General features: G+C 44.6%; 1 protein-coding gene and 1 pseudogene across 3 annotated transcripts in view; one reads left to right on the top strand and one right to left on the bottom strand.

The window, feature by feature from the left end:
• The window catches only part of LOC124802978 (ankyrin repeat and IBR domain-containing protein 1-like), a 579,445-nt gene that overhangs the window by 41,062 nt on the left and 511,999 nt on the right, over positions 1 to 26,384 (top strand). The gene's annotated exons all lie outside the window — the stretch shown is intronic.
• Positions 7,482 to 7,599, bottom strand: LOC124803985 (annotated as a pseudogene).

Here is a 26,384-nt window from a genome sequence, read left to right as displayed (position 1 = left end):
TACAAACAGCATACACGGTGTGGAACACATGTTGGATAAATTGCAGAAAAAATACGCAAGATGGGGTGTAAAAATTAATTTTGTCAGGAAAAAATAAGTGTCTTGGTAAACGAGGATCAGATTTAGTTCTCGAAGATGGAAAAACTAAAAGTATGACAATTTTAAATATTTAGGTACTGTTATATCCAGTAACAGAACTTGCGACAAAGATATTGAAACCAAAGTAGTGATGGATTAACGAGCAACGAAGTTCCTACATAGAGTAATTTGAAACAATGGCACTAGTCAACAGACGAAAGACAGCATTGTATATATTTGAGTGGTGTCCCCGTCCGGAACGAATTTTTGACTTTCGCCAATATCCAGTGCGGCTGGAACCCACGAAATACCACCATCCCTTCCTTTTGTTTCCCCATTCTCTGTTTCATGTTTCATACAAATAAAAACAGTATCCTACTTAACGTGCAGAAATGTGTCGACTCAGAAACAAAAGAAGGATAAGTTCAGGGGAGTGGAATTAGATTTTATGACAAGAGTCTTGCAGACTACCCGTAAAAATTAAATCTAAAAATCTAAAATGTGAGATAAAACTGTAGTGAAACAAAACAGTGAACAAAATTCATCATTGGTTTGGGCATATTAAGAGAAGGGGCAGTGGCAGGTGACTTAAGAAGATGTTAGTGTGGGCCCCGAGAAGAACTAAAACGGGGCCGGCACCATCGTTATGGGAGTTATATTCATTGAGTCATTGATGAGAAGAGGTTAACAGCTTTCCATCGGAGTAATGGAGACTACTGGAAGGAGAAAACGTATACCCTCTGATGGCAAAAGTCAGAGAAGAGGAAGACTGACGCCAACGTGTACATAGACAGTGGGGTGAATGGTCACACAAAGCAGCAATTTTCGAGACCCTTACGGTGTAGGCAGCTATTGGATATGACATCAGGACGATTTTGGCAATTGTGGAGAGGCTGATTTCTCGCCATTATATGTCAAGAACGGTCGAATTCATGTTCGGGATACAAAGTGGTATGTTCCAGCATGATAATGCAAGACCCCACACGGCAGTGCACACCGAAAACGACTTGAGGAATGTACCGATCCTTGCCTGGCCTGCCCGGTCTCCTGTATGTATATTTTCACACCAGCCGCCAGTCAGCAATGCTCATGAACTGACAAAGTACGGATTTCAGTCATGGTAAGAAATTTCTCAACGTGATAACCGGTGACTATTAGTTTCCCTGCAACAACAAACACAAGAGTTTATTAGCGCCCATAGCGTTCACAACTCATATCGATGCTGATGGTAGACATCAGTTCCGAATTAAAATTAAAGTTTAGATAATTAATACTTTTTATGTGGTGAACATCTACAAAAGTTTGGGGCACATCGAAATTGTCTTTCGTACCACTTTCCAATTTTTATCAGTGTGTTTTCGTTTGCTTATTTAATTCACCTCCGATCATCAGAAACAAAAGAAAATAAGAAAAGTTTACTTATTATCAGTATGTAGTTGAAATAGTAAGGAGCTTGCATCTGGGAGTGGTAACTTGCTGGACACACCAAATACGAAAATTTGACATCTTTATTTTGCCTCAGTTGCACCAAATACCATAAACAATTAAGGCCTGAATATTTACAGTAGGCTAACTGGAACAACAGAGAAGAATTCAGTCAGAAAAAATTTTCAGACTCTGCCGTTAAACATTTCAGAAATTTAATTCATCTTATTTTTAATTTTTAGCACATCTGTATTTTTAAATCTCACAAACATGTAGAAAAACAATAAAATGTCAATTTCACACAGAGACTATAAAAATAACACATCTAAATAAGTATTAAAAGGGAGCTGGAAATGAATGCATTCGCCAACATAAGGTGACCGGCTTGAGTTCATTCCATGCATCACACAGTTACTTGGTTCAGTTCAGGCTCTAAAACAAAAACAACATGCAAATAAAATTATACAACAGAAATAAATTTCAGATTGCATTCTAGCCTTCTACTTTGGAATATGAATTTTAAGCAAGAGAAACTGTGCCGATTTAACACTCGAGTCACGAGAGCTTTAGAGTTAACAGGCGGTTGGAGGTATAACTGTTTTATAACAATTTTTAACACCTAAGGATGCACAGTGATACACTCATACAGTTTTATAAGAATCAGTATTTGCACTTAAGGTTAATTATACCATATAATAATGGGACTTGTACTGTTCAAAATATATGGCTCTCTACAGCAGTTTCAAGAATAAAGGAATAACTTGGACATTTTCCGATTATCAGGGATGCTGATCGACATTCAGGATACTGGAGAAAATCATAGCCGCTAGCAAAAATTATGAAGATCTATGTGCGAGAACCCAAGTACGAATTTATGTAGCAAGGGCTCGGTAAATCAACAGATGTTTCCGCGAATCGTGTCAAATCATACACGAGATTAAATGCTCATCATTAGTTCTCCATGCCGGTCTCTGGTTAAATAGTAAAGTTGGCAGGGCAACATCCACCAACCCAGGCAGAAGAAATGAGAACTCGAAAGACAGAAGACGCAAACCTGCGACTACGATGGAAGAGGTAAGCAGTAATTCTTCGTATGACATCGGCTTTCAGGAAGGATCGCCAACCACAACACCGCCACTCCTGGGCTAGCAACCCTTTTTATCATCCTGGATAGCCGACAAGATGAGACGACTTACAGAGTCACGCATTAACTTAAGTCTCTTCAGAGAGCCAGATGCCAGGGAAGCCGTCGCTATGAAGCAAAGACCACAAAGATTTACGGAGCGACAGCAATCGATACGGGTGCACAAACGGCTCAGTAGCATAGTAGGAAGAACACACAATTAAATACCAGTATGTAGGTGATCTGTGGCTGCACAGGGTGCCAAATGCAGTCTACAGAGTTGCCCCCTCTGGTGGCAACACTGGCTCTGACCCAACTGGGCGTCGAGTCGATCTTAACTTCGACGACAAATTTGGGTACGTCATTCATCGTTGCGTCACTTCTGTGCCAGAGCCAATCTGTCGTAAAGGGTCACGAGTGGTGGCTGATCGTGCCACTCTTCTGGCAACACTCGACCACAATGGTAGAGGTAAGCACTAATTCTTCAAATTGCATCATCACGCCCTTCACAGATAGGGTCGCCTAACGCAAAATGGCGACCCCACCTCACTCAAGGGCTAGCAGCTCGTGCTATGATCCGCAATAGTCAGCAACATAGGACGACTTAGTGAGACGTTTGTGCGATTAAGACCACACAAAAAAACTGTTCAAATGGCTCGAATCACTATGGGACTTAACATTTAAGGTCATCAGTCCCCTAGATTAAGAACTACGTAAACCAAACTAACCTAAGGACATCACACACATCCATGCCCGAGGCAGGATTCGAACCTGCGACCGTAGCAGTAGCGCGGTTCCGGACTGAAACGCCTAGAACCGCTCGGCCACAGCGTCCGGCTAAGACCGTTCAAAGAGCCGCAAGGCTGCCTCCACATGAGACGCCTGGAAAGCCATAACTAAGAATGAAATACCAGAGATGTTCACTGAGCGCCAGCAACTGATAAGTGTGCACGAACGGTTCAAAACACGAGATATATGAGAAGAGTAACGGGACTGATAACACAGCGAAAGATACGGCAGCGCTTTCTGTTCTACTTCTGTAGACCGGTGTGTTCATCGGTCTAAGGACGCTGCAGTCATGGACTGTGCGGCTGATCCCGGCGGAGGTTCGAGTCCTCCCTCAGGCATGGGTGTGTGTGTTTGTCCTTAGGATAATTTAGGTTAAGTAATGTGTAAGCTTAGGGACTGATGACCTTAGCAGTTAAGTGCCATAAGATTTCACACACATTTGAACATTTTTTGGTGTGTGCATCCTTTCCAGATGCTAAGTCAGAGTTTCAGGTCCGTACAGCCATCGTGTCATCTTTGAGAGCGCCGCCAGTGAAGTTGTATTTTTGTTGTTTGTTACGAAAATGGAACAGCGAAATTTTGAGTAACATTGTGCCATCAAGTTTAAAAACTTGGCGAATTCGTGAACGTGACATTTGAAAAGTTGAAGTAGTCTTATGAGGAGCATTCCTCTTAAAGATCACAAGTTTATTGTGGGCAGAAACCATTTTTGGAAGGCTGAGAAGACGTTGAAGACGAACCTCGCTTAAGGAGATCTTCAAAATCTGACGAAAACATCGAACTTGTGCATGCTCTAGAGAGATTAGATCGACGTTTAATAGTACCAACCAAGTATTTTACAAGATGTCCCAAAAAGGCTCATGAAATGGGTAAATCGTGAGACCAGACATTGCAGACAAGTGGATGCTGCATCATGACAACATTCCTTACCACTTCCATAGCGGAATATTTTCCTGTTGTTCCACAGCGCACCCCCCTCCCCCTCCACTCCCCCCCCCCCCCTCCCTTTACTCATCTGAGTACTTGTGACTTTTTTCTTTTCCAAAAATTTAAAAACATCTTAAAGTGATGTAATTTTGGGATTCTGGAGACCATTCATAAGAATGTGAGTGACATGTTAAAGAACCTAACAGTTGGAGCTGTGCAGTCATAACGTATCGACTGCACACCGACCAGCGCAGCGCCGCGATACGGCATCAAGAAGGCGCTGACCAGCGCGCCAATGCAAAGAGCGGGCAGCGCCACGTCCTATAGGAAGACAGAATTCAGAGAGTTCAGCGCCCCCTGTCAACGCTGACTTCTCTGGTCGGCCCCAGTTCGGTTGCAGACTTCGAGAGTATCAGTATTGAGTAATAGGAAGAAGATACTTAGCCTGTGTTCTGCGAGTAGGAATAGTATGTAATAGTAATTTCATGTAGCAGGCACAGAAAGTACAGGAAGCCACTTCATTATGAAAAGTTGTTTTTTTTTTCCTTCTGTTAATTTAGAAGTGTTATGTACAGATAATATTGGATTCCTGCCACCAGCCATCGCTACTTCTCTCCTTGCTTGTTTGAATCGGTGCTGACTCCCACTGCAGCTGATGGTGAAGCCTTTCAGCGCTGCCTCTAAGACTGGGAAGAACGACTCCGCCGTTTCATTATCTGATGAACGAATCTCCTTTGTGGTGATACTTTCTGCTGTCAAGAATTCAATGAATGCACGTTGCTTAAAATCGCATTGACCGACTGTCTGCGCAGGGCTCCATACTTTACACTGTAACAACACAAATGTTCAATGCTAAGGCTCCCCGCCAACTGGAGCTGTAGAGAACAGGCTACGGAACAAGCCAGTACTCGTCGCATACCAATGCTGCCAACTGTTTAAGAGTTACGAAGGTGGAGGCATTACTTCTCAGTCAGCCCTCGTGTATGAGGCAGGTGAATTACTCTCACACTTCAAGAAGAATGTAGTAACTCAAATTGATATGTGTGAATATTACAAAATACTAAAGAATATCTCGAACAGAAAGACTTACTCCATGCTAACAAGCAAAACTTCCGAAAACTACAGTCAAACAAAACCCAACTCTCGCTTTTCTCACATGACGTCATAACCGCCATGGATCTAGGTGGCCAGGTAGATGCAGCATTTCTTGGTGCCACTCCTCCTATCAAAAGTACGATCGTATGAGGTATCAGGCTATATTTGTGACTGGATTAAGGATTTCTGCATACAAAAGACGCAGTATGTTATCCTGGATCAAGTGTCATCGATAAATAAACAACACTAGAACAAAAATATAGAAACACCACGAGAAATACTTGCTTGAACATAAATGAAGATGCTAGCCAAGCGTGCAATTAGCGCTGTTGTATTTGACCACGAACGGCACCTGTGCAATGTCCTCATTATGTAGCAAGCGTCAGTCGTGGTCAAAACAGTGTTCCGTGTAGTTGTGAGTGCATTATGCTGGAGCTAAGGGAATTCGAACGTGAGAAAATTGTTAGTGTTTGTATGATACATACTTCCGTAGTCCGCCCCCCCCGTAGCTGAGTGGTCAGCGCGACATAAGTCAATTCTAAGGGCCCGGGTTCAATTCCCGGCAGGGTCGAAGATTTTCTCAGCTCAGGGACTGGGTGTTGTGTTGTCCTAATCATCATCATTTCATCCCCATCGACACGCAAATAGCCGAAGTGGCGTGAAATCGAAAGACTTGCACCCGGTGAACGGTCTATCCGACGGGAGGCCCTAGTCGCACGTCATTTTATTTATACTTCCGTCGCCAAGGTAGCCGAAGTGTTTTGTGTTTCAAAAAGCACCGTACCGAAAATATGCACTGCATGCAAAGAAAGCTGAAAAACATCATCCGTGAAGTCACAACGTGGACGAAACTGTATGTTGAGTAATCGTGACAGAGAGTCATTGAAGGCGATTGTGTTGAGAAACAAGAAGACCGCAACCGCAAAAGTCACTGCAGAATCGAATGTTGCACACGCGAGAGCTGTCAGAACCAAAAAACACCAAGGGAGCTACATAAGTAGGAAATTTCTGGGTGAGCTGGGATTCCAAAAATATTCATCAGTGTTGCAGATGCCAGTCACAGGAAAAAGTGGTGACAAAGCCATAAAACCTGTACGGTGGAGCAAAGGAAGAAAGTTATTTGATCGCATGAGTCCGGATCCTGGCAGGGTTTACGTCCCAAGAATGAAATATGGCTGTTACTCTGCAAGGACTCATTTTGTGAGCTCGAGGATGAATTGACACATCTGCCCAGGTCACCGCTGTCATTAGACCTCAATATTATTGAGCCTCTGTGGTGTACTTTGGAAAAAAGCACGCGTGATTGCAGTCCTCCTCCATCATCGTTACCTGCGCCTTCCACTATTTTGTGGCAAGAAGGGTATAAAAGCAGCACTCCGTCTTCAGGCTACGAGTGGCCTACCGGGACCATTCGAACGCCGTTTCATCCTCGGTGGAGTATGCGGGTAGGAGGGGCGTGGGGTCAGCACACCGCTCTCCCGGTTGTTATGATGGTATTCTTGACCGAAGCCGCTACTATTCGGTAGACTAGCTCCTCAGCATGTGAGTGTGATCCGGAGTCGGAAGCTGATGTCAACCACATCTTATTTATGTCCCCAAATTTGACCGTGAACGGTTGGCCTTTCTGAAAACGTTGCTGAATATGGGCTACCATATTCCTCAATCAGCTTCTTCTCTTTTGTGTACTAAAGATAGTGATAGTGATAGTTAACTTCATCAAGAGTACTGGTCACAATCTGTAGGTTTTAATGGTGTACGTAAATTATAAATATGTCTTGCTGATGAAGATACTTCAGAATTGGTGTGAATTGTAAGCCAAGGCACTTTTAATTATTGTCCAATTCAATTCAATTCAATTTTTAAAACATTATGTACAAACTTGTAACAGTTAAGCTTTTTATTCTTGTAAATATGCATTTCTGTATTTGTTTATTCAATTGTGTGTACATTGTCACTATGTGTTGCCGATGGCTAAATTGAGTACACACTCAAAGGCCAAATAAAATAAAAATTGGCAACACGAGGCTCAGTGCACCCCGAAAAGTGGCAACAGTGCATGGCGGTCTGGATGGTCACCCATCCAAGTGCCGGCCACGTCCGACAGTGCTTAACTTCGGTGATCCCACGGGAACCGGTGTACCCACTGCGGCAAGGCCGTTGCCAAGAAGGGTAAGAGATCCCCTTGAAAACCATACAGGACCTATATTTATCCGTTACGAGTTGTTTCGAATGCCGACGTGTTACTCTACAACGTGTTAGGCATGGTGATATGTTAGGTGTTTCCGTATTTTTATCCACTCCCTGCATAAATGGCTTTGCATGGACCCCATGGAAGTGTTCTGAGACACTTACTGTATATTTTGTATGTCATTGACCTGGGAGGCAAAGTAACAGTAACTTCGGACTATTCGGAATTGGTTCAGTTGTCTTTAATGGAGCTCTGTCTGAAAAATGGCTCAACAGATATTGAGCCAGATCAAGATAAGATTTCGAAGTGCTCCAGATTGACAAATTGCTTTCCACATGCAGAAATGTCAAACTGTGTACTTCACAAGACAAAAAACTTAGTACCCTATAAGGACATATCAATGGGTCAATGTTATAATAAGTCGAATAGTAATATTTAACATGGATATAAAATCCAGCGACCTCTTAGGCCCTGTCTTAGGTAAAGCACATGGTTCATTTGTAGAGTACTAACAAAATGCTATCAGTCTACAAAGAGTGTTGCTTATGAATCATTCGTGCCACCCGTGTTAGAGCACTGCTCAAATGTGAGGACTAACAGAGGCTATCTATTTATTTATTAAGCATACCCATTACCATGTAACATTAGGTGTTTGAAAGTTAACATAAAATGATATCTGTAGAATTTGTGATCAATAAGGGTTACGCAACTCGCGTGGTTATATCAGCTGCCTTACTCTCCAAATACAAAATTGGAATGTCTCAAAACTTAACAATTAACACTGGTATATACAAGTGCAGATCTGCTTCTTGAAGATATTCATATTTTAAATGACTACTGAGGTATTGCAAAGGGCGCTTTGAACAATCTGACAACTGAGTCAATGGCTGTATGGCTCAAAATGGTTCAAATGGCTCTGAGCACTACGGGACTTAACATCTGAGGCCATCAGTCCGCTAGAACTTAGAACTACTTAAACCTAACTAACCTAAGAACATCACACACATCCATGCCTGAGGCAGGATTCGAACCTGCGACCGTAGCGGCCGCGCGGTTCCAGACTGAAATGGCTGTATGAGGTATGAATATAAACCTGTCATATTTCTAGCATACATTCAAGTGTTTCAAGACGTATATGAAACTACAACTGCGAGTGTTATCGAGCTACAAAAGTTGTAAAAATCTGTTGTGAATCTGCAAACTAAGGCAGATATATTGATGGGCCATCGTCCTCCTTTTTCAGTTGTTTGCTACCTGATAATATCCTCTCTGTCGTTAAACCGCTGCAGTCGACAAGCAGTTGGTCAGTAGTTTGGTCTTCTCCACTACATATGCACAGTGCATCTTCAGTTATTTTTAACGGTTTCTAATAGACTTTCTGTCTTCCGTGACTTGTTTAGACGGCTGAAAAATTCGGTGATACAACAGCCGATACTGAATGTATATACTAAATGCCAAAGGATGGTTGATCACTGATTTATTTGATCATAGAATGAAGGCTTTCACGGCAGGTGTTGTCATCATTTAACACTTCCGGGCTGAGATGCCGTACATAAGATTCTCCCCTGACGTTTCGCCTTTGACTGTGGAAGGCAGAACAGATTGACGGGGTGGCTATGGGAAGTCCAGCTGTGGCAAACTTGTTCACGGAGAACTTGAACAACGGGCGCTGCAAACAGATTGAAAAAGACCAGCCAGATGGTATCGTTATGTAGACGATACATTTGTTATATGGACTCATGGGGAAGAGGAACTGGATGCCTTCCTGTTACATCTGAATAGTATTAATCCAAGAATTCAATTCACAATGGAAAAGGAAATCGATGGTCTCCTGAACTTCTTAGATGTGACTGTAATCGAACGAGAGGACGGATCATTGGGTCATAAGGGTTTCAGAAAAGACACACACACACACACACACACACACACACACACACACACACACACACTGATCGTTATCTGCAGAAAGATTCTAACCACCACCCAAAACATAAAAGAGGGGTGATTAAAACATTAATAGACATGGAGCACAAAAAATGTGAACCAGCTCACTTAGATGATGAGATTGAACACCTTAGAGCGACCTTCAAGGAAAAGGGGTATTCCAACAGAGAGATAGATCGTGCACTACACCCTAGACTGACAACCAGGACGGACGAGGATCGACACCAAACCAAGGGGAAAGTCTTCTTACCATTCAGAATTTTAAGCAAGTACGATGTGGAAACTGTTTTCAGACCCACCACGAAAATAAAAGAATGTTTAAGATCCGCAGAAGATAAACGACATCCTCTAGCTACACCAGGTGTCTATGAAATTCCGTGCAGTTTTGAAAAGGTCTGCATAAGCACAACAAAAAGAAGCGTCAACATCCGTCTGGATGAACATAAAAGGAACTGCCGCCTCGGACATACTGATAAACCGGCTGTAGCAGAACATGTCTTTCAGGAAGGTGATCATGAAATAAAGTTTAGTGAGACGACCGTCATAGCAAAGTCGTCGCAATATTATGCGCGAATGTACAGAGAGGCCATTGAGCTTGCCAAACACTGCAATAATTTTAATAGAAAAGATGAAGCATCAAGCTGGATAAGATATGGATGTCAACATTGCAGCCTCAGCGTGACAATCGATTAATTTCAATTGAGAAAGTTGGCAATATCAGAGATCATAGCACAGCCGACGTCACGTGATTGATAGCGACGCTCTAGGGATGGCTTATATATACGGCGGTCACTCGCGCTCTCGTTGCAGTTCGCCGATTGCCCTCGGAGGATGCCTTCAGCAGTCGAAGGCGAAACGTCGGGGGAGAGACTTATGTACGGACCACGGCATCTCGGCCCGCAAGTGTTAAGTGATGACTGAGTTATTTGACTCCCGGGAGTCCCGGAGAAACTGAACTGGCAGACATCTGAAGAGAGATGGCAGCTATCTTCCTAAAGCCTATTTAAGAAGTTTCACTAGACACCTTTACATGAGGAGTTTAGAAATATTCCACAATTCCTTACGTATGGCTACCGTTAGCTATCGCAAGAAAAAGATTAGCGCAGTTATAGCGCACAGAGATGTTTAAGCAATCCATCTTCCCGGATTTCGTAAGCGAATGTAACGAGAGAAACCCTAGTAATTGGTACAATGCGAAGTGAACACTAAAAAAAAATTTCAGCTGCCAAGTTCTCTAAAATCGTTTATTCGTACAGATCACCTGTTTCAGCAGTTTTTCTGTTTCCATCTTCCGTTTCTGCAAAAGAAGTGACCGAATATGCTACGATGCAGGAACTAGCATGACAGCACACATAATTGTATCCAAGATTTGCAATACATGGAATAACGACATTTCCTTTGTTTACATCATTACACAATCTTCTCCTTCAGTACATCAAGTGGTTCCATACAATGTATGTCCATGTTGGTATCGTCAGCTATTGTAGAAGTCGGCACATCAGTTTTTAAAATAACAGCTATGTGCACACGCGTTATTGCGCCGATTACGATTGCTCACATCCGCCACCATTTTAAAACTGACACATCCCAGCCTAAACATTGTTAGCGACACAGAAGTAAATCAGATGATGCAGTGGTAGTACGTGTCGATATTTCACTTCACATTAAATTAAGACATGGATCTACAACTTCATATAATTACATGTGCCTAACTTATTATCATTACTTATAAGCCGAGTCAATATTCAACAGTTTTAAAAAGTCTCTGAAATCACGTGCAAATGTGCGGTCTTGACAGTTGAAAATTTATTCAGTGTTCATAATACCAGGTGCGATGCATGCTAGTAACTGCTGTAATCGCCGATTACAGTTAAGGATGAGTCGCAGTTACTTATATTTAAAATTTCTTGGTATAAATTTTTTCTGCAATTTCAGTTTGTACAGCGTGCTGTTAACCTGGGGCACTTAACATTATCGGCTATGAACGTGACAGGCGCCAGTTCGGAAGGCCACAGGGGCTGGTCCGCTACATGCAACACTCCTGTAACTTCCCGGCACCAGCGATCAACGATGCGCGCGCATCCCATTGCAAGGTCCTTACCGTCTCTCGCTTCCACTGTACAAAGAGAAGGAAGGGTGTGCAACTGGTAAAGGCCGTTGATAATCGTGTAGCGCCTACGAATCATTAGCTCTTCTGAAGACACGTATGTTATACTTTCACGCGCCACAGTGCTAAAACTGCTCCGGTATAAAGGGGGTACATTTCTAGCATCTCATTGTGCTTTAGTGCATATTGTTATTTATTCAGTTGTAGTGAACGGGTATATTTTTAATGATTTTAAATTTGTTTCTGCGTAAGTATGGTTGGGTTGCTGAAGCAATATACAGGATGTATCATAATTAATGGTGTAAATGCATACAGTTGGAAGTACACGATACTAGAAGCAAAAAACTCTTGAGTAAACGTAGGGTCGAAACTGCATACCGTAAGAGCTACGAGCAATTTTTCACCATCGATACAGTGAAGCAAATCTCTTCTAATGCAAGCTCTTTGCTTTTCATATTTTGGGAAGTGATAATATGGACCAAAACGAGAAAAAAATGTCCAGTAAACATGTACACTAAAATGCATACCTTAAAAGTTACAGCACTTGTTCATTAGAAGAGTTTTGTTCCAAAGTACCGAAGATCAACCAGTGCTCATAGCTCTTAAGGCAGGCTCGTCCAAACTGTGCCCCTGGGGCGCTAGCTCCCGCGATCGCCCGCGGCCAGCTCCCCGGGCGAATTTGTATGTTGTCCCAGTGGGCGAGCCATATCGCTTAGCTTGCCGTGCGGACCGCCCGACCGCCCGCCGCGTCCCCGACCTTATACCATTATAAGACACAACCACGGGTTTGGATATTTTTCTAGCCGTGGAAAACGTGTTACAGTCAATGGGTTTAAAATGGGAACGCCTGACCAGTGTAACAACGGATGGAGCCCCTGCGCTACGAGGGATACGCACTGGATTCCTGGGTCATGTCAGGTCAAAAATGGCTGAAGTCGGCTGTTCCTTATTCGCGGCAGTTCATTGTCTGACATACCAGGAGGCACTTTGTGCGAAAATTGTCAACATAGAAAATGTTACGGACACAGTTCTTCGAACGGTTAATTATCTTCGATCGCATGGACTCACACATCTCCAATTTAAAGAATTTCTGGCTGATATCGAAGTGGAATACCCGGACGTCCCCTACCACAGCCAAGTAAGTTGGCTGAGCAGAGGAAAGGTGCTTCACCGGTTTTTCTCCTTGAGGTGTGAAATAAATATCTTTTTGAAATGAAAGGATGTCCAGAAGAATTACTTTGTGATCCTAAGTGGGTGGCGAATTTGGCTTTTTTGAGTGACCTTACTGGTCATTTAAATACTTTGAACATTTCACTCCAAGGCGAAAATCACTTTGTAGCTGATTTAGTGAAGACGATTCAAGCATTTAAAAAAAACTTATTTTGTGGGGAAAACAGCTGCGCGAGAAGAATTGTGGACACTTTCCTACACTAAACAGTGTTAAAGAAATGTGGATTTTACAGATTATGTTGAAATCGTTTGCGAATTACAAGAACAGTCTGAAAATTTATGGAGATGAGTGAGCTTCACCCGGCCTTATATATACACTCCTGGAAATGGAAAAAAGAACACATTGACACCGGTGTGTCAGACCCACCATACTTGCTCCGGACACTGCGAGAGGGCTGTACAAGCAATGATCACAAGCACGGCACAGCGGACACACCAGGAACCGCGGTGTTGGCCATCGAATGGCGCTAGCTGCGCAGCATTTGTGCACCGCCGCCGTCAGTGTCAGCCAGTTTGCCGTGGCATACGGAGCTCCATCGCAGTCTTTAACACTGGTAACATGCCGCGACAGCGTGGACGTGAACCGTATGTGTAGTTGACGGATTTTGAGCGAGGGCGTATAGTGGGCATGCGGGAGGCCGGGTGGACGTACCGCCGAATTGCTCAACACGTGGGGCGTAAGGCCTCCACAGTACATCGATGTTGTCGTCAGTGGTCGGCGGAAGGTGCACGTGCCCGTCGACCTGGGACCGGACCGCAGCGACGCACGGATGCACGCCAAGACCGTAGGATCCTACGCAGTGCCGTAGGGGGCCGCACCGCCACTTCCCAGCAAATTAGGGACACTGTTGCTCCTGGGGTATCGGCGAGGACCATTTGCAACCGTCTCCATGAAGCTGGGCTACGGTCCCGCACACCGTTAGGCCGTCTTCCGCTCACGCCCCAACATTGTGCAGCCCGCCTCCAGTGGTGTCGCGACAGGCGTGAATGGAGGGACGAATGGAGACGTGTCGTCTTCAGCGATGAGAGTCGCTTCTGCCTTGGTGCCAATGATGGTCGTATGCGTGTTTGGCGCCGTGCAGGTGAGCGCCACAATCAGGACTGCATACGACCGAGGCACACAGGGCCAACACCCGGCATCATGGTGTGGGGAGCGATCTCCTACACTGGCCGTACACCACTGGTGATCGTCGAGGGGACACTAAATAGTGCACGGTACATCCAAACTGTCATCGAACCCATCGTTCTACCATTCCTAGACCGGCAAGGGAACTTGCTGTTCCAACAGGACAATGCACGTCCGCATGTATCCCGTGCCACCCAACGTGCTCTAGAAGGTGTAAGTCAACTACCCTGGCCAGCAAGATCTCCGGATCTGTCCCCCATTGAGCATGTTTGGGACTGGATAAAGCGTCGTCTCACGCGGTCTGCACGTCCAGCTCGAACGCTGGTCCAACTGAGGCGCCAGGTGGAAATGGCATGGCAAGCCGTTCCACAGGACTACATCCAGCATCTCTACGATCGTCTCCATGGGAGAATAGCAGCCTGCATTGCTGCGAAAGGTGGATATACACTGTACTAGTGCCGACATTGTGCATGCTCTGTTGCCTGTGTCTATGTGCCTGTGGTTCTGTCAGTGTGATCATGTGATGTATCTGACCACAGGAATGTGTCATTAAAGTTTCCCCTTCCTGGGACAATGAATTCACGGTGTTCTTATTTCAATTTCCAGGAGTGTATTTGTTCGCCCGTTTTCCCTTCGGGAAGAGGGTGTCTCACAAGTGCTTCAACTAGAGCTGATTGACCTGCAGTGCGATATCCGCCTGAAGAACCGCTTTCTTATGTGTAAAACTTTGGATGACTTTTACAGATGACTTCCACCAGAGAAATATCCTCTTTTGCACAAGCACGCGGCCAAAGTTCTCTCAATGTTTGGTTTTACGTATATTTGTGAGCGCTTTTTCTCTCTTTTAAAGCTTGCTAAAACTAAGAACCGTTCATTAGTTGGCGATAAAAATTTGAGTAATCCTTTGAGGTTAGCAGTCTCACGGAATATTGTACCAAACCTAGACAAAATAGTTTCCTCGAAAAAGAAAAACATGTAAAATGTTAACTGTCTTTTTAACAATATTGACTGTAAGAATTAAAGAGCTTTATAATCTTAATTCTATTTTTAATAAGTTTTCAAACTTGGTCAGTTAAAATTATTACGTACGAAACAGCAGACTAAGGATCCGATTTTTAAACTCTGAAAAGGGATACAAAAAGCTGTAGCACGAAGTATAAAAAAAATATTTACTTGTAACTACTAACAGTAAGAATGAGACACAATATCCCTTACATAAAACTATTTCTAAAATAGAATATGTTGTTTGCGTTGGATCAGACCGCGGGACAGTCCAGCGCAGAGCAGTGCTGTGCGGTCTCACTCGCTCCGCAGCTCTCTGTCTCTCTCTGTCTCTGTCTCTCTCTCTCTCCCTCTCTCTCTCTCTCTCTCTCTCTCTCTCTCTCTCTCTCTCCCATATGCCGACACTAGCGAAACATGGTCGTGTACGGGGCGCTGAACTACACTGCCTTGGATGAGCCTGTCTTCAGGTATGCATTTTAGAGCACATGTTTACTGGACATTTTTTTCTTCTTTTGGTCCACATTACTACTTCCCAAAAGATGGAAAGCAAAGAACTTGCAGTAGAAGAAATTTGCTTCACAGTACCAAAGATGAAAATTGCTCGTAGCTCTTAAGGTATGCATTTTCGACACATTTTTGCTTCTAGTATCGTGTATTTTCAACTGTATGTGTTTACACCATTTATTATGATACACCATGTAGACGGCGTAGTGAGCTCTTCGAAAGATAAAAACGTATCAGATTGTAAATATGTGCTGGAAAGTCTGTGAAACATCCATTTGGAGGACTTAGTTTTGAAAGGAAAAGTGACATGACCAAACAAAGATGGCCTGCAGCAAATCTTCCACATTTAAATATAGCAACTAAAAATTACTTCAGACATTTCCAAGAATCTTAGCACTACTTTTAAGCATGGCTATGTAGCTGCAAACATACACAAAAATTGCACTGTTGGCCATATATTTTGTTTTCCTCCTAAGTGTTGAAAACAGAATTGCGTGTGTGACACGAACAGTTTCAACAGCTAACGGAAACCGTACGAAAATTCCAAGGACCAAATTACGTCTCTATAGACACCCATTAAATTTGGTAGGAGAAGTATTGATTTTTGTTTGAGTAGTGGTTTGAGGTTAAAAATTCAGGAGCATAACGAGCAAGTGAAGAAAAACAGAACTATTGTGAGCTGTTTAACTGATGTCACATGTTACCTGGCTGCGCAAGAACTTTCTTTCAGAGGACACGATGGAACGGTGATAATTGGGGCAATTATGTTGGACTATTACTACCTACAACTTATCTTAGAAGAAAGATTAAGGAAAGGCAAACCTACGTTTCTAGCATTTGTAGACTTAGAGAAAGTTTTTGACAATGTTGGCTGGAATACTCTCTTTCAAATTCTGAAGGTGGCAGGGGTAAAATACAGGGAGCGAAAGGCTATTTACAATTTGTACAGAAACCAGATGGCAGTTATAAGAGTCGAGGGACATGAAAGGGAAGCAGTGGTTGGGAACGGAGTGAGACAGGGTTGTAGCCTCTCCCCGATGTTATTCAATCTGTATATTGAGTAAGCAGTAAAGTAAACAAAAGAAAAATTCGGAGTAGGTATTAAAATCCATGGAGAAGAAATAAAAACTTTGAGGTTCGCCGATGACATTGTAATTCTGTTAGAGACAGCAAAGGACTTGGAAGAGCAGTTGAGCGGAATGGACAGTGTATAAAAAACAAGATATAAGATGAACATCTACAAAAGCAAAACGAGGATAATGGTGTAGTCTAATTAAGTCAGGTGATGCTGAGGGAATTATATTAGGAAATGAGACACTTAAAGTAGTGAAGGAGTTTTGCTATTTGGGAGGCAAAATAACTGATGAGGTCGAAGTAGAGAGGATATAAAACGTAGACTGGAAATGGCAAGGAAAACGTTTCTGAAGAAGAGAAATTTGTTAACATCGAGTATAGATCTGTATGGAGTGTAGCTATGTATGGAAGTGAAACATGGGCGATAAATAGTTTGAACAAGAAGAGAATAGAAGCTTTCGAAATGTGGTGCTACAGAAGAATGCTGAAGATTAGATGGATAGATCACATAACTAATGAGGAGATATTGAACAGAATTGGGGAGAAGAGGAGTTTGTGGCACAACTTGACTAGAAGAAGGGATCGGTTGCTAGGACATGTTCTGAGGCATCAAGGGATCACCAATTTAGTATTGGAGGGTAGCGTGGAGTGTAAAAATCGTAGAGGGAGACCAAGAGATGGATACACTAAGCAGATTCAGAAAAATGTAGGTTGCATTAGGTACTTGAAGATGAAGAAGGTTGCACAGTATAGACTAGCATGGAGAGCTCCATCGAACCAGTCTCTGGACTGAAGACCACAACAACAACAACAACAACATTGTAGCTAATGGCACAAAATAGTGAAAGTTTCTCAAATTACTTGCAGGCTTCAACAGTTTTTCAAGACATCTCAAGTGACATATAGGATGACCTCATCGATTCTAGTACTGAAGTCATTCGTACAGAAGTTTCGAACGAACTAAAAGGAACACCATTTGTTACTGTTATTGGGATGTAACGTTAGATCTTTGAAGCCTGTCTCATTGAACTGTTTTACGATATTTGTTACCTACTGGTGAAGGTGGGAGATTTTTGAGATTCGTTGATGTCAATGATCAAATAATGAAATTAATTTTAACAAATCAGTGTTTCGGCAGACAGATCATTTCGGCGTTCTAGAGAATCAAAATTTACCTTAGAAATACACATCCACAAACCTGACTGTCTCACCTTGCTTTGCTGCGCATTCAAAACGATTGCTCAAGTCCGTGAAACAACAAGTATCATTCTGCAACTTCGTGACTGAAGTTTTCGCCAAGATGGATCGCAGAATTGTCCTCAAATATACCGGTAAATATTACTTTTAATGTCATCCTTATTCATTTAGATACACTAACAGGTATTATCCGAATATCTGGTATCGCTCAGTAGGTCACATCTTTACGAGGTGGGCCCTGGTACATTAACAGGTGGCATACATTATTCATGGTAATACTAGGGCGTGATGCGACGGCACTAACGGATAATCGTAAACAATATCATAATAAAAATAACAGTGACAATAATAATAATAATTACAGCAACAATACTGTTAGTTGGGTAATAGTAAATTACGTAGTAACAATAACAATAATAAGAATTATTACAATAGCCATACTTTTAACAATCTTTTAAAAGCGATTACAGTTGCGATACCTCACGCCTCGCGACTAGATAATGCTACAGATCGCACTCACACCGATAATGTCAGAACTCTGCAATGGGAAGTGCCCATTCCAAAGCGGTTTGAAGAACGTTGATGTAGGCCAAGATGCAGAGCTCGTCCTGCTACCAACTGATCGTCCGCAGGAGGCAGAGCAGAAGCAGAAGCAGGGGCGATGCCGGCTCCGTTAGCGGAAGAGCGTCGGCCATGTTGTGGAGGCAGACACTTGCGCAGGTCGATAGCGAGCGCGAGCGGGGTCGAGTGGTGTGCCATAATTGTGCAGCCACCTGTTAGCTCGGGCCGCGCCTGGCGTAGCGTAGCTTAGCTTAGCCTGCAGCACTGCGCAGCGAAACCGTTTGACAGTGCAGGTTGCTCCCCGCGACACGATACCACAATCGAGTGGCACGGCTGAGAGAGTATACGACATTACACGCAAAACCACTCCACCAAATGTGGGAGCGCGAAAGAGGCGTCTGTGTGATAACTGACTTCAGTATGAAATGTTGTCCTAGTTAGTACAAATCCCACCACCGATTCTTCCAAGAGTCGAACTCCCATATGTGAAAGGACACCCATGTATGAAACAGCTTCACACGTCATATTAATTTACAAATCTGATAAATACTTTACGTTAAGCATGTATAATCCTTATGATTGTAGACACTATAATTTTTACTGTATATTGATAATTTTTACTTATGGACCGTCTGACAGCAACTGAATAAAACACAATTTTAGTGCCAAACGCGTTTCGCCTTTATTTTCTGCAAGGCATCATCAGTGGCCTGGGATATGTACATATGTTTGCTATTTAATTTACGTTTTTGTCACTGTACCTATAGGTTAATAAACTGTTCTCGTGGTTGGTATTTCCTATTAAGTAGCAATGTTTTGAACTGTACTTACAGGTTGCGTGGACAATTTCTGACATATTACGCTCCTGTTGCATTTTTGGAGTTGTTCTTCTTCTTAAGAATGCCAATTTGCGGTTTTTTCCCACATTCCACAGCACTATGAACTGTAAGCTTGTTTCAATGTAATATTTTGGTTTCTCTTGCCGACTGTCAAATGTTTTTGCCAAAGATCGAACGTTATTGCCAAACTTTCGAGTGTAATTATTGAAGTATCTGTGATCTGTTCGTATATGCATTTGTGTGTGTGTGTGTGTGTGTGTGTGTGTGTGTGTGTGTGTGTTTAGGTGTGATATAATTTTTTGTGCTGTGTGTGTGTGTGTGTGTGTGTGTGAGTGTGTGTGTGTGCAGAAGGTGAAGGGGGAAGAGTTTTTTTTGTTTTATCTTATTTCCTTTATTAACTGTAGTAGGGACCCTGTGCTGATGTGTGTTTGTTCATTTGTCACATATTTGTTTTCTGCTATGGCTTTCTGGATGTGGAAGTTTTCTTGTGTCTGTATTAGATCTTTGTCATGGTTGCTTATTCTCGTTATTTTCATTTCTTGTTCCATGTTTGTAGGATGATGGTTATGGTGTTTTAAATGTTCTGCAAATGTGGAATGGTTTGTTTCATACTTCCAACATCTAATATGTTCTTTGTATCGTGTTTCAAAATTCCTGCATGTCATGCATATGTATACTGCATCACAACTTTGACATTCAAGTTTATATATTCCTGATTGTTGGGATTTGTCCCTCTTGGTAGCTGGCTGCCTTGGGTGTGATTGCAGGGTTTGCCCAGGTTTATATGCTATTTTGAAGCCCTGTCTCTTTAAGATGTTTGCAACTCTGCGTGTTAGTTTATGTGTGTAGGTCATGGTGTACCATCTGGTTCTCTTCTGTGTGGTGTTGTCAGTGTGTGTGTTTCCTGAATGTGAAACTTCCTGGCAGATTAAAACTGTGTGCCCGACCGAGACTCGAACTCGAGACCTTTGCCATTCGCGACTCACGCCCGGTACTCACAGCTTTACATCTGCCAGTGCTTCGGTAGCTCAGATGGGCAGTCTGCCGCCGGCAGTGCTGCGAGGCGGTCACGCGCCAGAGCGCTGCGGGCGAGGCGCGCACGGTGTGTTTGTGTTTACTTCGGCCGCTGTAAGTGCCGTTTTCCTTCTAGACCACCATGGCGCACAACTATCGGAAGAAGACATTACGTTTCAACTTTTGTTCCGACTTCGCCCGACCCAAGGCCCTGGAGGTAGAACGATTTATACGCGATGAAGTTAAAATACCACCAACGGATCTAATTGGTATCCACTTGTCCATAGTTAGCAGTACCGTCTACGTCAAAATGATCAACGATGCGGGGTGCGACAAGGTGCTTCAAGAGGCAAAACGTGGACTGCGCTTCTGTCATTCCGACGGCAACGTCGGACCCGTTACCGTCGATCACGCAGGTCTCGGCACATGGACGATAAGGATCTTCGAACTGCCGTTCGAACTACCTGCAGACGTCGTCATCGAGGCGCTCCGTCCCTATGGCAACGTTCTGGAACATGTTGCCGAACGATGGGTCCAATTTCAGACCTATCCAGTTTTAAACGGTGTTAGACAGGTCCGCATCGAGTTACAGAAACACGTGCCTTCCTATCTACGTATCGGAGGCTGCCGTGCCATTATAATGTACGACGGCCAACCTCGGACCTGTTCCGGTTGCGGGAAAGAAGGTCATCTACGGTCTGAATGCATTCAACGACGTGTCGCGCAGCTCCCGTTGTCGGAAGCGTCCGTCACACCCACGATGACCGCCCTACCGGTCACTTACGCAGCGGCTCTTGCCACGTCTACAGTTTAGTCCAGTCCGTCGCCCGGTCCTTCCGATCGGCACGTCCCACCGTCCCAGTCACCAACGGACGGTACAGACGTCCCATCTGACAACCTTGCCGCCGAACAGGCTCCCGCACCGGACGCTGAGGAGACCAGTACATCTTCACAACACCGGTTTGACAATTTCATTGTACCCACCGACGCCTTCGAACCAGGTCGACGCTCCTCCTTGCCGTCGTCCGACACTGAGGAACACGTGCGCAAACAACGCTCGCCACGTAGGCGCAAACGCCGTCGCCGTTCACCCACGGGCTCTCAGAGCGTTGCCACCCGCGACGACGACGACGACACCCAAGCAGCCGACATTTCCACGCAGAGGTCGGCGGACAACTTTCACGATGAACAAGACGTTTCGCAGGACGGGACCACTATGGAGGTCGCCACGCACAATGTAACGATCGGTGCGCCGGTTGAGACGCCTGTCTCCCCGCCGACAACTCCAGATCTCTCTCACCACGACGCAATTCCCATGGACATTGGGCAGACCCACGGCACAGGAGCATGGGCCGACGACATTGAGGAAGGTACGCCCCCTCCTCCGGATGAGTTACCTCCGCCGGACGAGGCTACCTGTTAACATCAAAAGCGAGGCATTGCAGCTGATGGGACGGGACTTCCTGTCGGTGCCCTCCTCTTACTTCCCTTGGTGATGGTAGATGCGCGTCCACCACCACTGAAACAAACGTACCGGTTTGCCACACTGAACATCAACATGATCGGCACTGCACCCAAGCTGCAACTCCTATGTGACATGCTTCGGGCCTCTGACGTCGACGTCGCCCTTCTTCAGGAAGTACGCGTTGCCACACTACCACCAGTCTACGGCTACGAGTCATACACGTCCACATGTGATCAATCAGGGCGTGGAGTGGCTTTCTACATACGCGAAGGAATCCCACTCACGGACACGACAATCCTTCCCTGTGGAAGAGGCATGGCTGTTACCATCTTCGACACGCGCGTCATCAATATCTACGCTCCGTCTGGCTCCACCAACCGTCGGCAGCGGTCCACTTTCTTCGGACATGACGTGGCGCCCCTGTTTTCTGGACGCTATGATCGCCTTATCATGGGAGGCGATTTCAACTGTGTCCTCCATCCACAGGACCAAGTACCTGGTTATTCGCCATGCCCGGCGCTGCTCACCTTAATCGAAGATTTTCATCTAGTGGACGTTTGGGAGAAAATTCATGGCAATACCCCCGGTTTTACCCATTATACAGCACATTCTGCGAGCAGACTGGACCGGTTTTATGTCTCTGCTCACCTCGGCAATGAAGTCGCCCAAGCTGAACGATGGCCCCTTGCATTTTCGGACCATTGCGCCGTCATTTGCTCCCTGGCTCTGCCACCTCAGTCAGTGTGGCGCAGCAGAGGTTACTGGAAGCTTAATACCTCCCTCCTTAATGATTCACACTGCCGACAATGTATTGCCACTACATGGGCGTCTTGCGAAAGACGCCTTCCGCAGTACACATCCACGTTCCATTGGTGGCTCAAATGTGCCAAACCTGCAATCAGAAAGGCCTTCATACAATGTGGCAAGGAAGCAGCAGCATGGCATCGAGACACCACAAATTTTCACTACGCCGTCCTCCGTGAGCTCGATGCGCTCCCTCCATCACCTGACACCCACAGGGAACGACAACGTACTAAAGCTCGTCTCCTCTCTCTTCAACGTGCACGACTGCATGGTGTCGTGGTGCGTTCCCGACGACAAGACCTCCTCCACGACGAAACCCCATCCACAATCCATGCCGCATCCGACCATAGTCGTCGACGTCGGCTTTTCGTCCCCAACATCACGACCTCCGATGGTGTTCACCACACAACACAGGCGGCGGTCGTGTCCGCCTTTGCTGAACATTATCGCCAATTTTATGATGATGAACCGATGGCGACGCCCATTCCTGATGATCTCCGTCCTTCCCCTGATCGGACCCTCACCGTAGCGGAGTCAACGTCCATGATGTCTGCAATCACCGCAGAAGAGGTGGTAGATGCGATCAACAAAGGGGCCAAGAACAAATCACCCGGACCATATGGTCTCCCAGTGGAGTTTTACCGGGCGTTCACCACGTTAATGCTTCCTCGCTGGACGGAAATGATTCAGGAACTCTTTACTCCGTCCTTCCCAATTCCACCTGAATTCGTCACTGGCATTCTTCTACCTGTGCCTAAACCGAAGGGAGGGTCTCATGTCTCTGCATATCGCCCCCTTACACTACTGAATGCAGACTATAAAATCTATGCACGCCTCTTAGCAGCGCGCATACGCACCGTCTTACCTACGGTCCTCACCTGAGCAGACTGCACGTGGTTGTGGGGCCACCTTACAAACAGCCCTAGGAGAATGCCGTGACCTCATTGCACTGGCGTCGGTTTGTCGCCTTCGTGCAGCACTGGTATCCGTCGATTTCACGAGTGCCTTTGATCGCGTTCGACACCCATTCCTCCTCATGGTGGCGACACGTATGGGGTTCCCATTGCTTTTTGTCGATGCCATTCGCCGGTTACTCCTTCCCGCGGTCTCGATGGTACAAGTCAATGGGAGGCTTGTAGGACCGATTCCTATACGCCGCTCTGTGCGTTAAGGATGCCCTATGTCTACTTTACTATATGCCATTGCACTTGAGCCCCTCATCACTGGACTTACCTCTAGACTGCAGGGCCTCACTTTGCGTGACCACACCTTTCACTGTAGGGCTTATGCGGACGATCTCCTCTTTCTCACCTGCTCCTCCACGGAACTCAATGACGCCATCCAATGGATCCACCAGTATGGACGTCTTTCTGGTAGCATTCTTAATGTCCGTAAATCGACTATGATGCACATTGGGCGCGGCCTCCCGGCTATGGTGCCGACCCCACTCCCAGTTAGTGCCACCCTTCGTTACTTGGGTATCGAATTTACGAGCTCCACACACCGCACAGTGGCCCTGGCTTACCGGCGGCTTTTGCAGTCGATTCGGCACCATGTTCGCGGTCAAGTGCACCGTAACTTAAACCAACTCCAACGTGTGTCCTATGTCAACATCTATGTCGCCCCAAACTGGTACACGTCGCCCAGATCCTCCCAATGCCGTTACTCCTTGGCCGCCGCATCCAATCAGCCTTTGGATATTTCGTGTCAGCAGGGGCACTTTTCAAAGTCCGCTACAACACTCTAACACTGCCTCCTGCAAAAGGTGGCCTCGGACTCATCAACGTGCGGGCACGCTCTTCTGCACTCTTTGTCCACACTCTGTTGCGGCACTGGCAGGGGCCGGTCCCGTCTTTAACACGCAATCTCTTAGATATCCTCCGACCAGCTTCTCTCGATCCACCGATCAATGTGGCACCTATTTCTCCATTATTGTACTACGTCGCCAATTGTTTCATGGAACTCAGCTACGTTCGGGCCGATCTTCCAGTCACCCGTCCTCCCCGTACAAAAGATTATTATCGTTTGTTTATGCTGTCCAACCCTTGCGACCCCATGGTGCTACAGCATCCTGACATTAACTGGCGCACGGTTTGGGGGTGTGTGCATGCACCCTTTTTACCGTCGTCTGTGTCTGCACTCTGGTATGTTTTAGTCTATGGAAAATTCCCGACTAATAGTCGACTTTATCGCATAGGACTGGCCACCTCCCCACTCTGCCCTGACTGTCAGCTCGAAGACACCGACGAGCACCGTCTTACGTGCCCCCTGAAACAAAACGTATGGCTCCTCATCCAACGAATCGTGGGCTTTTACCTCCGTGCCCCGCCAACGACGGTAACCCCGGATTTCCTGTTGTTGCCCCAGACATTTCACTACCCTCTTGCTAAGCACCATACCCTAATCTGGTTTCGAGGACAGGCTTTAGAATATCTCTTTCGGAGTGGTCCGCATACAGTCCTTGACTTCTGGTACAAAGTTGTGACCGCGCATAGCACCCTCACCCGAAAACCATCTTACCGACAAACTTTTGCCGGTTATCTCCGCAGCGTCTTCCTTGACCCCCCTCAAAGTTGGGGTGTACCATGCCTACCTGTCACATGATGCAACACCCTTATCCACGTTCTCATGCATCGACCAAAAACAAACACAATTTTTTTTTTTTTAAAAAAAAAGGAAGAAGACAGAATATGTTATATTTTGTTGTATTTAATGTTTTTCTTTTTTAATACTTTTTTTGTTTGACTAACAGTCATTTGTATATTTTTACATGGTACCTTGAAGAACTCTTGTATAGTGAATATATATGTACTTTTAGTTTGTTCAATACAAATTTTTAACCAAAACAAAAAGGAAAACAGGATATGTTCTAATTTGTTGTATTTCATGTTATTCTAATAATTTGTTTACCTAACACTCATTTGTATATGTTTAACTGGTACCTTGAAGAACTTTTGCTTTGTGTATATATATGTGTACTCTCCGTTTGCCCGCGAAAGGCAAAGGTCCCGAGTTCGAGTCTCGGTCGGCACACAGTTTTAATCTGCCAGGAAGTTTCATATCAGCACACACTCCGCTGCAGAGTGAAAATCTCATTCTTGAATTTCTTGAATGTGTTTGTAAGTTTTCAGGTTGTGAGTTCTCTTGAAACAAAAGTTGAAAACTGTAATTTTTCATGAATCTCGAAGTTCATGACGTCATTTCCCCCAAAATATGTGTCGTACAATGACATAATTTTGCAGGTGTATTCAGTGGTTTATGCGGATCACTGGTGTGTGGGGATACAGTCTCCAAAATCCGTTGCCATTAGTAGTAAAGAAGTAATAATTTAAAACGTCATGCCAGATACTGACGTTTTACTCCATGAACAGCTAAACTTTTTTGTTTTGAGGAGGGTGTCAGTGAGAGAAAGTATCTAAAAGTTTTGAAATTCTGTGTAACATTTTTGGAAGTAGCTAAATGCTCTCATTGATTGTCGTATATTGGATGAATACACTCTAAGTAATTTGTGTGCCGTACATTATCCGACGTCAAGACATAGACAAAGTTCTGTGAGTGTGTGGGTTTTATTTTGTCAAGTTGCGCAATGGATTAACCCAACAAGTAGCCTTTGGTTCCTGCAAAAAACAATTTCCTCCTCACACTACTACAGAAGTCAGACAGACGCTACTAATGTACCAACAAGAAATGCTTGAAAAACATTCAGCAACAAATATCTTCTGGAGTCGTCCGCTGCAAGTAAAGGACAAAAAATATTCTATATTCTTACGTAACTAGTAGAATACTTGATTACTGGATTATTGCTAGTTGTTGTGAGAAAAACATTAAACGAACGAAAAATATTATTTATTGCAAAAAAAAATTCTGAGAAATCAAGTGAAACATTTTCTTA

The sequence above is a fragment of the Schistocerca piceifrons genome, chromosome 6, assembly GCF_021461385.2.
Source record: "Schistocerca piceifrons isolate TAMUIC-IGC-003096 chromosome 6, iqSchPice1.1, whole genome shotgun sequence".
NCBI classification, from domain to species: Eukaryota; Metazoa; Arthropoda; class Insecta; order Orthoptera; family Acrididae; genus Schistocerca; species Schistocerca piceifrons.
The sequence above is the reverse complement of the archived record's forward strand: the minus strand, read 5'-3'. Positions and strand labels throughout refer to the sequence as shown.